Genomic DNA, 12,906 nt, shown 5'->3' on the forward strand with positions numbered 1-12,906 from the left:
GCTTAGGCGGTTACAGCGCCAATTAAGAAGAAGAAGAATGCAAATCAAATTACATTATCAGTATTTTTGCTGCAAATTTTTTAAGTAATCAGTAAAAAAATATGTTTACTGCAAATTTTTTCCAGTAATCAGTAAAGAAATATTTTTACTGCAATTTTTTCCAGTAATCAGTATAAAATTATATTTACTGCATTTTTACTGGTACTGAAAAGTGCCCATCTATGATACTACATAATACATACTACTACAAGTGCATACTATGTCAACGGTGTGCAAACGTGACTCTTTGCGTAGAAAAGCGCGGCTCTTTTTACTTTCTCTATGCTTAGAACATTTTGGCTCTTTTTACTTTTCAAAATACGTATTTCTTTGGACATTCTTTCCTTTGTGTTGTTTTTTATTTTATTCTTTTTTATACACATACGCAAATTGAGATCGGAACATTACCCGAAATTTGAGAATGGAAATAGGCTTTCTGACTTAATATTCTTACCGGTATGATGGAACATTTGCAAAACTTGAATTTGTCAAGGAGAGAATGAAAATATTTTTGATTTGTCGCAAATTATTTTAAGTTTTGAAGCTAAACTTCGTCTTCTTCTTTATTGGCTCTGTAACCACCTAAGCGATTTTGGCCGAGTCAAAAACAGTGCGCCAGTCATTTCTCTTCTGTGCCAACTGACGCCAATTGGAAATGCCAAGGGAAGTCCAAGTCCCTCGCCACCTGGTCTTTACAACGCATCGGCCTTCCTCTTCCTCTGTTACCAGCATCGCAGCCCGCGTTGAATACTTTCAAAGTAGGAGTGTTTCTGTGCATTCGAAAGACATGGCCAAGCCAGCGGAGCCGCTGAATTTTACTTAGAAAAAATCATTTCCTTAAAACAAGAAAATAGTATCCTTATTTTAGAGTTACTGTTTTTTCCTTAATCTTGCGAAAAAATTGCTCTATTTGAGATGTTTTACTTAATACGGGTTCATGCTAAAAACAGGGCGTCATTTATTTGAGGAAGTAAATTTACTCAGATGCTTTCCATTTCCAGACAACCGGTCAGGTACGAGCATGATTTTTAATTTCGACCAAACTCAAATACATTGTTTGTTGGTCCAAATAATGAGACACGTATTTTTTCTTTTGGCTCGGAAAAATTTTTCTGCCGAATTAAACGCGATTTTGTTTTTCAGGCAAAAATCTATTATCGAATTCACAGTGAGAATTTTTTTTTAAAATGCCCATAACTTTGTCAAAATTTAATAGATTCCAACAATGTTTTTACTCAAATGTCAGTAATTCTTGTCACTTCAAGATAGAATGATATAATTATTGATTTTCAATATTTAAAATGTTTTATTTAACAATTAACAAAAAGTACAAATTTTTTTTTAAATTTAATTTCTCAAAAAGTGTATTTTTTTTTCTCTCAAACTTTTTTACCGGGAAAGAGACACATTGAACTACAATCAACCCAAATCTCTAATAGCGAAGATTTTTTTTTCTGAGTTATGATTTTTTATAGAAAATATACGTTTTTGTGGTACATACTACAATATTCTTATATTGTTTAACTAAATGGAACATATGTATGTAATATATCAGCAAAAAGTACAGCCGTGATCAGTTTTTGTGTATCAAATAGATATTAGAACACACTTTCCGCCATACAGTTTCGAAATACAAAATCACATTTTCCCGCTTTTTATAAGAGCAAAAGAGCAATAATGGCCGCCCGCTTGATATATTTCATAAAAAAGGAAGTAAAGCCCATGAGTAGTATTTTATCTGGCTTTATTTTACTGAAACATTCCAATTATGAATACAGGCATACATTTGCATAAAACGGAACGTATTTTAAACGAATAGCTCTCTAATTTTGCATACAGTGTAGTTCTGCTTTAAATTCCCTTCTGCAGAATACGCATAAAATCGAACGGTATTTTTGCCAATAACTGATAAGCGATTTATTGGAAATTAAAGGTAAATTGTTACTGTTAGCCTTCAATGCGATGCGCATATTTGTTCTCAGCATCTTAGGTTTTTCAGTGGTGGCGCAAAGGTGACAGGTAATAAGATCAACGGAAATAAGGTCAATTGACATTATAACCTTCTTAAAAACGAAATAAAATCCATTGACATTATTTCTCTTTCAAACATTAAATTTGCTTAGCTTCGCGGCGGCCCGCGTCACCGCGCACACCACGTCATGCTACGCCGCGGCCCCCCGGCCCCCCTTCCTCGTCTCCCGCCATGCAGTAACGCAGGTAGATTTATTTTCTGTATACGTTGAAATAAAATTTGTATATATTTTAAACATAGAGGGCTTATATTCAATAAAATACCCTCTATCTGCACACTTTTCACAAAGATGAGATTCTGATATAAAAATCCACCTAAGCTTTAACTGTCATCAGTGATATTAATGCTACCTTATATAACGACAGGTAATAAGTCCCAGATGGTTACTAAAATCGCAAATTAGTTTTTGTGCAAATTGCAGATAGAGTTTAATAATGAATTCAAGCCCTCGATATTTCACATTTTTATATTTCTAAGTTATTAGAAGTAGGGATGCCAACTTGGCTCAAACCGAGCCATTTGTCCCTATTTTACTTCAAATGGCACTTAATTTTTCAATTTGACACAAAGTACCAAAATGGCACTTTTGTAAAAAAAATTACATTTCAATACATTTTTGTGAAATCCTTTGCGTGCACTTCTTTTTCTCAACTAAATTTTCTAATTTATGAAGGCTATTCAACTGTTTTATCTTATTTTATCATTGCACTTTTGTTTGGAAAATGTAGCTTTATTTTATTGCTAAATGTGAATGATTAAAAGGAATGACACCTTTTTTGGCACTTTTATTTTTCAATTTGGCACTTTTTTATCCTCAATATGGCACCTCATAACTAAGGAGATTTGCCGGCCCTGATTGGAAAATTTCTGCTGTGTTTTGCGGCAACAACTTGTCTGCAGTAAAAAAGCATATAATTTGTGTTTCAAAAGTGTGTGAAAACCAATCAATTAACTTATATGATCTCGGTTCCGATATTAAATAATCAATAATTGTTTATACCCGCATTTTGGCACATTGGCTCGTTGAATGTGCCATCTAATAAATAGTGTCGTCATTCTCCTTAGCTGCTTTTAAATGATGTCGTCACAAATTGCTGGCGGAGACATGAATACAGTGTAAGAAAATTCTTTTTCTATAATTGTTTCCTTATAGAAAGGTTGGTTTCTTTTCCACCTTAGACATTCCGAATTCGTTCAAAATATGCTAATTTAAAACACAGAATTCTTTCAGTGTTCCTCCGGGGTTTTTGGTCATGGACTGTTTCTTCAATTTAATAGTGTTCACTTTATTTTTGTGGAAACGAAACATGTTTTGCAAGTTATGGATCATTTCTACACTCTTTCTCCAAATATTTCTCGTATTACAGCTGTGCGCAGGCGTTTAGTTTTTCACATCGTGTTTTTACATATTCGTAATTTAAATTTTTTTTATAAAATAAAATGGTGGTAGTTCATGATTGTGTGTGGATTAATATCACAACACTGAGGATTTCGCAATAACCATTTTCATCTGTTTAAAAACAACACTTACGGGGCAATGTTTATTGTAAGAACCTTTTTTTCTATAAATCGATATATTTTAAGCATTGTTGACGCTATTTCCATTTGAATGAGGAAATAGCGTCAATGACTTTATTTCCAAATTTTTGTTGACTTTATTTCGCACCAGGGTGGGAAATAAAATCAATTGACCTTATTTCCATTGACCTTATTACCTGTCACCGGCGCAAAAACGCGGACCGCCGCGGTTGAGCACCAACTGTGAATCTTTGAATAAAACATGAACATGTAATGAAGTACTGGTGTAGTTTAAAAGCAAGACCGTAGCATTATTTAAGATTTTTCAATTAAAATACAGTCCATTCCCTAATACATACCTTATAAACCTAATCTTACAAATTTTATATATATATAAAAAATCGCCAAAATTTAAAATGTTTTTTCTCAGAAGTGTTTTTTGAGTATACAGTCTTATAGACCATTCAATTTTACTGTAATAATGTGCAAGTTTCAATTGGCTAAAAATTACCGTTGATTTTTTAGANCCATTCCCTAATACATACCTTATAAACCTAATCTTACAAATTTTATATATATATAAAAAATCGCCAAAATTTAAAATGTTTTTTCTCAGAAGTGTTTTTTGAGTATACAGTCTTATAGACCATTCAATTTTACTGTAATAATGTGCAAGTTTCAATTGGCTAAAAATTACCGTTGATTTTTTAGAATTTTTTTGCCGAAGGTGTGTAACGCTGCTACTGAATTTTAAAATATGTAAATATTTTAAGGAATTTTAAAAGAGCACTTAAAAGGCGAAAATTATAGGTTAAATGGTAAAGCGGGTTTCACTGTACTTACCTGTACTTACATTATTTAAATGCTCTATATGAATGTACGATGTGGAGTTGGGGTTGTTTGTGTACCCACGCTGCAGAAATAATGTGATGATGTGGATGACGCACGGGTTGTTTTAACTGAGAGGGCGACTGAAAATTTTCGCAAACAACAAAAATGGGTAAAAGGCAGAATAACATAAATCAGCCGTGGTCGAGTGGTTTGTGTGACATCAAGGTACACACCGCCAATCGGAGGAGAAGCTCGGCCAATCATTTTAAACTTTGCACAGATTGCTTTGCAGAGCACAGTAGTCGTACTAATCTAAATGGAAATACCAGCATTTTCTGTCCAATTTGCCGTCAAATTATTCGACAAGTATTCATTACACTTTTTCATGTTCCTTTTTTTTGTTGAAACTTTGAACTATTTAATTTTCATACACATGTACATACATACATACATATGTATTAAATATATGCGTTGAAACTTGTTAATTTCAATTTCTTCGTATAATAAAGGAAGACAAATATTTAGTTCAATGTTATCATATTAGTTAGTTTTTATTTAGGACAGGATTTTGGATGTGCATATTCTAAAAGCCCACGGGCTTTATTTCATTTATTAGGAAATAAAGCCCACGGGCGTTATTGCCATATCGAAAGGGAAATCATGCCCACCGGCAAAAGGCAATAAAGCCCGCGCACTTAATTTCTTTTTCGTAAAGGCAATAACTCCTGCGGGCTTTATTTTTTTTTTAAGGAAATAAAGCCCATGGGCGGTATTTCCGCGGGCCTTATTGTACTCTACCTAAGTCAATTATTTAAATTTAATTATAAATTACAAATTGTAAAATTAATTTCATATATGGAAAAACCTAAATACTCAAATACCATAAAAAATAAATTATTATTTTTTTTAAATACAATTTAAAAAATTACACTTACCAAAATAAAAAAAAATAAAAAAATATTAAAAAAAAAAAAATTCCTGCTCTGGGACTCGAACCTTGTTTCTCTCGACTAGCACTCCAGAGCTCTGCTCTGTCGGCCTTTGCCACTGTTTGAGCGCCACGAGCAAAATTACAAACTTATTCCTTTCACGGGGGATGAAATGGCAAGTAAATTTTTCCTAAAAACTGAGGAATTGTATTTTCCTTTAACTGAGTCAAATCGTGTACTCATATCAAGGCAGCCATGTCATTGTGGGCATTTCAAGGTAATATTTCCTTAGAATAATATACTTTTTTCCTAGCATCGAGGAATGTATTTTCTGAGTGTGGCCAAGCCAGCGGAGCCGCTGAATTTTAATTCGCTGCACTATGTCTATATCGTTGTAAAGCTCATCGCCATCACCAACGCGTAAAGAAGGTCCGTAAATTTTTCGCAGAATCTTTCTCTCGAAAACTCCAAGAGCCGCTTCATCAGATATTTTCATTGTCCATGCCTCCGCGCTATACACCAGCACAGGCATGATGAGTGGAATGGAATGGAATAGAATTGTGGGTGACCGGAAAAACCAAAAACAAATTTTTCCGAGCACTCAAGCAGTATTGCTCATTGTACGTAAGGCCAAGAAACAGGATTTAGAGGAAAGGGATATGTAGGTGGTGGTTGCCAGACTCCTTTATGAATTTTAGCAATTTGTTGTAGGAAACAGAATGTACGTCGTCCATTCTCAGTACATCCGACCCAAAAATGTACCATCTGGCGAAGGCCGGACAGCGGCAGAGAAAATGTTCTGTACTATCCTCGTCCTCCAAACACGATTTTCACAGTGGATCGTCGATGATGCCTATGGTGACCATATGTCGTCCCCATGGATTGTGCCCCGTAATCAGTCCTGCCAGGGCTCTTAGATCACTCCTTCTTTGTCCAAGAAGCAATTTTGCTACCACCCTGTCAGGCCTTATCAGGAAACACTTGGTTGTTTTTCAGCTGTCAATAGTGCACCAACGGCTCTTATGAGTTTTGCTTATGAGATCCTTGATGCACCAGATCGTTCCCGCTACGCTTGGCCCTACAATTGGGCACTCCAGAGAACCGCAGTTCGCCAATTCATCAGCCAGTTCGTTACCTTGAACATTGTGGTGTCCTGGCACCCACACAAGGTCAAGCTCATTCCATCTTGTAACGGAGTTCAGCCCCAACTTAGATTCATGGACTAACTTTTAAGAGTTTCGAGCGGTTTCCAGGGCCTTTAGGGTAGCTTGGCTGTCACTGCAGATCCTGATTTTATGTCCGCGCCACCTTTCGCCAGTTATCCAGTCTTCCACTTTCAGTATTGCAAAGACCTCCGATTGAAAGACCGTTGTTATTGCACCCAAAGCGATAAAGATTCTGAAGTTTCCATCCAGATGTCATCCAACTCCAGTACCGTTTCCCGCCTTTGAGCCGTCAGTATATAAAGTTTTCACCGAGCTTCAAAAGAGAGTGTGTGGATCTCTCCATTGTTCCATTGTAGGAAATCTAACGACGTACTTTCTACCAAAGGAGGCTCTAAGTATCAGTTTGTCATTTCGTGCCAAAAAGAAAGCAGGCCCATGCGCAGACTGCGCAGACAGAAATACACAGTAAACTCATCCCTCTTTGTAGCCATAGATAAAAGCAGACTGTTCTAATAGTTCGCGAAAATAGTAAACAGAATTATTACTATATACCCTTTATTTTTATTATACATATATTACAAAGCGTGAATGAGATTTATAGTACATCAGAACTTATAATTATACTTAATCTTCTTCTACTTCTTTTTGGCGATGTAACCGTCTAAGCGATTTTGGCCGAGTTCAGCAAAGCACGCCAGTCGTTTCTCTTCTGTGCCAACTGACGCCAATTGGAAACGCCAAGTGAAGCCACCTGATCTTTCCATCGCAGTGGGGGCCTCCCTCTTCTCTACTCTCTCTAATTTCTCGAAATTTTAAGTTTCAACAGTGAAGTGGGTTCCAAGGCGCGAATGTGCTGACTGTTTGTTTGATGACAGGAGATACTTCGTCTTGTCCTCGTTTACCACCAGGCAACTCCTTTTAGTGCTGTCAAAAGCGGCTTTAAAGTCGACAAATAGGTGGTGAGTGTCGATCGGTTTCGCGCGGGTCTTTTCCAAGATTTGGCGTATTGTGAATACCTTGTCTGTGGAGGATTTTCCAGGTCTAAAGCCACACCGATAAGGCCCAATCAGTCCATTGACGGAGGGCTTCAGTCTATCACACAATACGCTCGATAAGACCTTGTAACCTATGCTTAGAAGGCTGATCCCGCGGTAGTTGGCGCGAATGGCGGGGTCACCTTTCTTGTGGATTGGGCAGAGCACTCTTAAATTCCAGTCGTCGGGCATGCGTTTACTAAGTTGCCAGTAAGTTCCAAAAAATTAATAACTCAGCAAATAATTCATCGTAGTTTCAAACGTGCATAAACGTTTTTTCAATGTTAGTTTATAAAAGCATTGCCCACTAGAGTTAAGACAATCTCTAGTTGTTATTAAAGAGAAAGTGTTTCTAATTAAAGTCTATTTCGACATTTTGTTTTGTATTAATTTTTATATGGAGAAGATCCTTTCAATATTGACTGAAGGATGTGCAATCGATAACACTCCTTGAGCGATGTTGTATTTGTTTGAAACAGTGGCTCATTTAAAATATTTTTCTTACTTTTCCCCAAAACTCGCAAATATTCAGATTGACAAAACTTTTTAAATCAAGGTGTTCAGCCCTAAATTCTGTGTTGCTGTCTTCTATTCTAGCAATTTCACATTTCTTAAACAATAAGTGTATAAGTGGAACAATGATTTGCATATTGACTGATAATACTTAAGAAAGGTTCAGTTTTGAAGCGCAAATTAGAACTTCGTCATTAAAATAATTTTTTTTTTCATAGTAAAACAAATGAACAATTCTGCTTCCGCTCCACAATAAACGTCTTGTGTATCAATTTTATGCGATTCTAAATCTATCACTTCAGAAATTAATCAAAACAGTGCTGTATAACTTAACGAATAAAGTGCTGCCAAATTTTGGCTACAGATAAAATTGTACTAAAAATTGCTGGGTAGTATCAAAAAAGTACAATTGTATCGAAATTATCAACGCTGGTAAAGAGTACTAGGGAGTACCCTAGGGGTCAAGGAGTACTCCAAAATTAACCATAATTCATATAAAAATTTTGTCGTCCAATTAACATTGCGATGCACTATATGAAATTTGAGCCTATTCTGTAGCCAAAAGTCAATTTCTTGACTTGGTTGAAATTATTATTTTTTTTGTCTTATCTTACAGAAAATACTTCAGAGTAAAAATCTGTATACTCTGTTTTTCGATAAATTGACTTACCCTCAAACAGATAGTTTCGAAATTTTCTGTAAACGAAAAATGTGTAGCTTGATTTTGTGCCACTTTCAAATGCGTGTATCTCGTAATGTATTTGCTGCTTTTCAAACGTGAAAAGTGGAAAGAAAGAGTGACGGTCAGAAGAATATTTTCCAATTAAAAACTGCATTATAGTTTAAAGGTTATGCCAAAGACACGTCCGCATTTAAGTGACTTTTAAGTGAAATCGTACAATTAAAAAAAGTTTTTTAGTGTTTTAAAAAATGTTTAAAAACGTTTAAAAAAACTCATCATAAATCGGTAGAATAGTCTCTGGTCTCTTATTTCCCCATAATCTTATACTGCGATTTTGTGCGATATTAAAGAAATTATGATTTTTCTTAGGTAACTACTTGGTACAAAATCATGAGTTTTATGAAATAGTTTACGGTGTTATAATTTAAAATTTGGAAAGAAACCTGTCAGATAACAAAGAGAAAGTTTAGACTTAAGGTCAGTGTAGGATTCGAGTCAATATTTAAAATAGAACGTACGAGGCATCTGTTTATTGGGTTGTGGTCCACTGGACCCCGTGTGACCATTACGCTATTTTTTTGGAGGTGTGACCATTACGGGTTAATTTTGGCGCGGCAAGGCCACTACTTCTAGATCTACTACTGGGCCAAGTTTAAAATTGATATCTCAGCTCTTAGAATTTTGGCCACAAAATAGGGTCAAATTTCCCATAGTGCGATGTCGCAGGGCAGGACCATATACTCCAGCTCTGCCTTACATCAGAGTAGCACAAAACTACTCCAACATATTAACAATGGAATTATTTATATATTTATTTGTTTGTACACGCTTTTATTCTTCACTTCACATATGCTTTTTCGCAATTAATAAAAACCAAAAACAAAAATATAAAATTACATGTTGGCTCTGACGGCATTCGAACCCGAACCTGCTGGGAGCTAACAAATAACAGCAAGCAGCAAGTTTAGCTACAGCCAGACATGCAAATGTGGTTTCAAATGCTCAACTTCAATCACATTTCGCTAGCAGTGATCGGGTAACAAGCTGGTCCAGAGACACGAGTTGGTCCACTAAAGCATGGCAGATGAGAACTTTTGTAAGTACTCCAATATACCACAAATAGACTGCATGGTCCAACGATTTTTGCAAGGCTTGTGCTCACCTACACAGACACAGTTTAACTTTTGTAGACCGCTGGTTTAAAACCCCAAAATACAATAACGCAGTGGCAGTGGCAGTGACAGTTTTAAAAATCAGCTGTTACTGCTAATATTGACAGTTACTACCGCAACAAACACGATACGGCGTTGTCAGTGACTCCTTTTTTAACATTCCCTTTTGTTTGTTTTCATTTTTGTTGTTGCCTTTTAGGCTTCAGTGACATAAACAGAAGTTGGCTGCATATCATGTATGCCAAATTCAACATGAGAAGTTTGCTGCGATGAAGGCACTGGCAGTTAATTTAGAATTTGGGCTAAACTGAGCAGTACAGCTAGCTCCCATTGCTGTATTGTTTGCTAAAAAACAGCTGATTTCGAAAAGCTGCTGCTGCCTCGGATGAGAGCCCCTTTTGATGACGACCACGACAAACGTTTAAAGGACTAAGATTTGAGGACAAGTACCAGGAATGTCCGCATCCTTAATGAGAAAGCTTCCTCTGCCCGACAAAAACTGGCAACACCACCATCCAATAAATACGATGGAAGTGGCTAGTAAGAAATGCCTGGGGCCTTGCGACGTCTACTACAGCGGTGGTAGGAGAGAGATTCCGTCGACGAGTACTGTCATTTAGCCCATGGACAAGCGTCTAGTCATAATCCGCATCAAAGCGAGATTCTTCAACACCTCGCTAATCTGCACGCTTTCCCCGACGGAAGAAAAGGACGAGGCGTACAAGGCTCTTTGCTTTGAGTCGCTACTCGACTCTCAAACCCGATCTCTCAGAGAGCACTCTTGAATAAACAGACAGATGCAAGCAGTGGAACCACACTTAACTACCGCCGCCGCAGAAGTTATCGGATTTCAGCGAGCCCGAAAGAACCACTGCTACGATCAGGAGTGCCAATAAGCTGCAGAGAAAAAAGATGCCGCTTACAAGGCCACGTTGTGATCGGGCGCAATACGAGCTATGTGAAGAACTACAAAGCTGCTGGAGCTCACAGCCTGCCAGCTGAGATAATCAAGTACGGAGCGAGGAGTTGATAAGCTGCATGTATCAACCCTTACGCAGAATTTGATCAGAAGAACGCATATCCCAATCCAGAAGAAAGGCGACTACTTGAAATATGCATTACTTACATGGAAAGGAATAAGTCCTCAAAAACTTTTTACGGTGAACTTTTTTTTGCTTGTAAGGTCGTACGGTCTAATGTACATACATACAAATTTTCAACACTTTAACTTACCTTGGATGGAAATGCTAACAAGTAGCTCTGCTGTAATTTTGCTGAAAGTTATGCAGTTGATGATTATTCTTCGGTCCGTTCTTTGGTAATATGCCACGATGTCTTTGCTGGGGACGTGAAGTACAACTATTGATGCTGGAACAGTTTCGGCTTAAAATGTATATTATAAGGAAAAAAATAATATTTAGCTTTTCACATATAATTATGTAGTTACATAGACACATCTAATAGTTTAACCCTGGAAGATCAAGTTAGATTTAAAATATGCGTAGCCTAAACGACGAACGATGAACGACGAACTTTGTGTACGTTTGTCATTTCAAAGTAATTTTCTAATTTGGTTTTCTTTGTTTATATACATCCTACTTCCTACTAATCCTACTAAAATATGATATAATGTATGCTTGTTTCGCACACAGATAGTGTATGAGCTGGCCTAAAAGTTGGTTCCTTTTTCAAACGAGTTCCAGATAAAAAAAGATAAACAAAATGTATAAGTTTAATCAAATATCGACCGCTGTGGTGTAGTGGTCAGCAGTGCGCGCTTCTACTCTAAACGGGGTTTTCTTCGCACCGGCCGTCCCTCGATATGAAAAACAGATTCTCATAAAAATACAATTGAGTAAAACTATAGGTCCCTCCGCTTTGTGTGACTGCATCAAGGCGCACGCCACAAATCGGAGGAGAAGCTCGGGCAAACACTAACATATGCGTGAGCGCCAATCTATTATTATTATTGATCAAATATATTCAACAATTTTATTGAGCTTAAGGCCGTTTTTTAATGAAAACTAGTGTGGATAAACTAACAATAATTTATAAATGGTATAAGTGATAGGTATTTTGGAAATCATCACATTTCCTCATCAGACTTCTTCAGCGGGATTCGAACCGACGACCCCAGCTGACTCAGCCAGTCGCCTTATAAACTGTTGTTGCCTTTTCCACTTTTTTCATGTGAGCCAACTACAATCAAGAGCAGCTATTCAGCTGAAATTTACACTTGATCATGTGGTTGTTGGTTTTGTTAGTTTTCGTTATCTTCTGTCTATACTATAAACATATAAAATTAAAACCCAAAAAAACGTGAGAGCAAAACAGCCGATTTACTGGGTCGATTTCTATGATTCAAGTTTTAAAATGGCATATTTCTACCACAATAGGACACAGTGGTATTTTTAAAATGAAATTTTAATAATAAGTATGTTTAATTAAAGTATTAAGTTGATCAACAATACCACGCATTGCTAGACCGTTTGCCTTTCATGCGTTTGTGTTTAGACAGCATCAACAAACCACATATATATTTCTCTCTATTTTTTTCTCTTTTTATACTCAGCTAGCACAGCGCAAAAATAAAAAAAAACAGCTTCAGCCAAGGCACATTAAACAGGTAGTATCAGTAGAGCCAAAACAACATTTGCGTGTATTTTGTTGTTGCTTCTGGTATCGAAAGTGTCAAAAACTGTTCTGAATTTTTTCTTCTAAATCAAAGCGTGCCATGTGAAATACAAAAAATTATAAAAAATAAAAAATTGAAATTGGAAAAAATAAAAATTGATGCAACTTTCTTTCCTAGTAAATTTGTTTGCTTCTCGAAGCATTGATCCATCCTTTGCAACCGTTATATGGGAGGTAGGCGTGGTTATTGTCCGATTTCGCCCATTTTCAATACCATCCGTCCTATGCCCAAAAGAAGTCCACGTACCAAGTTTCGTTAAGATATCTCAATTGTTACTCGAGTTATCGTGTGTACA

General features: G+C 36.5%; 1 protein-coding gene and 1 long non-coding RNA gene across 2 annotated transcripts in view; one reads left to right on the plus strand and one right to left on the minus strand.

Annotated features, from left to right (window-relative positions):
• Positions 1-11,295, minus strand: part of LOC108366197 (uncharacterized) — a 33,656-nt gene extending 22,361 nt beyond the window's left edge. The window contains exon 1 of the mRNA XM_017620514.1: positions 11,150-11,295. The gene's annotated coding sequence lies outside the window, so the exon portion shown is untranslated. The remainder of the gene's footprint in view (positions 1-11,149) is intronic.
• The window catches only part of LOC108366199 (uncharacterized), an 8,409-nt gene continuing 65 nt past the window's right edge, over positions 4,563-12,906 (plus strand). Inside the window, exons 1-2 of the long non-coding RNA XR_001848059.1 lie at positions 4,563-4,645; positions 10,633-10,634. This is a non-coding gene — a long non-coding RNA (uncharacterized LOC108366199). The remainder of the gene's footprint in view (positions 4,646-10,632; positions 10,635-12,906) is intronic.

Source organism: Rhagoletis zephyria, unplaced genomic scaffold (genome assembly GCF_001687245.7).
Source record: "Rhagoletis zephyria isolate East Lansing unplaced genomic scaffold, Rhagoletis_zephyria_1.1 Rzeph_scaffold_02185, whole genome shotgun sequence".
Lineage (NCBI taxonomy): Eukaryota > Metazoa > Arthropoda > Insecta > Diptera > Tephritidae > Rhagoletis > Rhagoletis zephyria.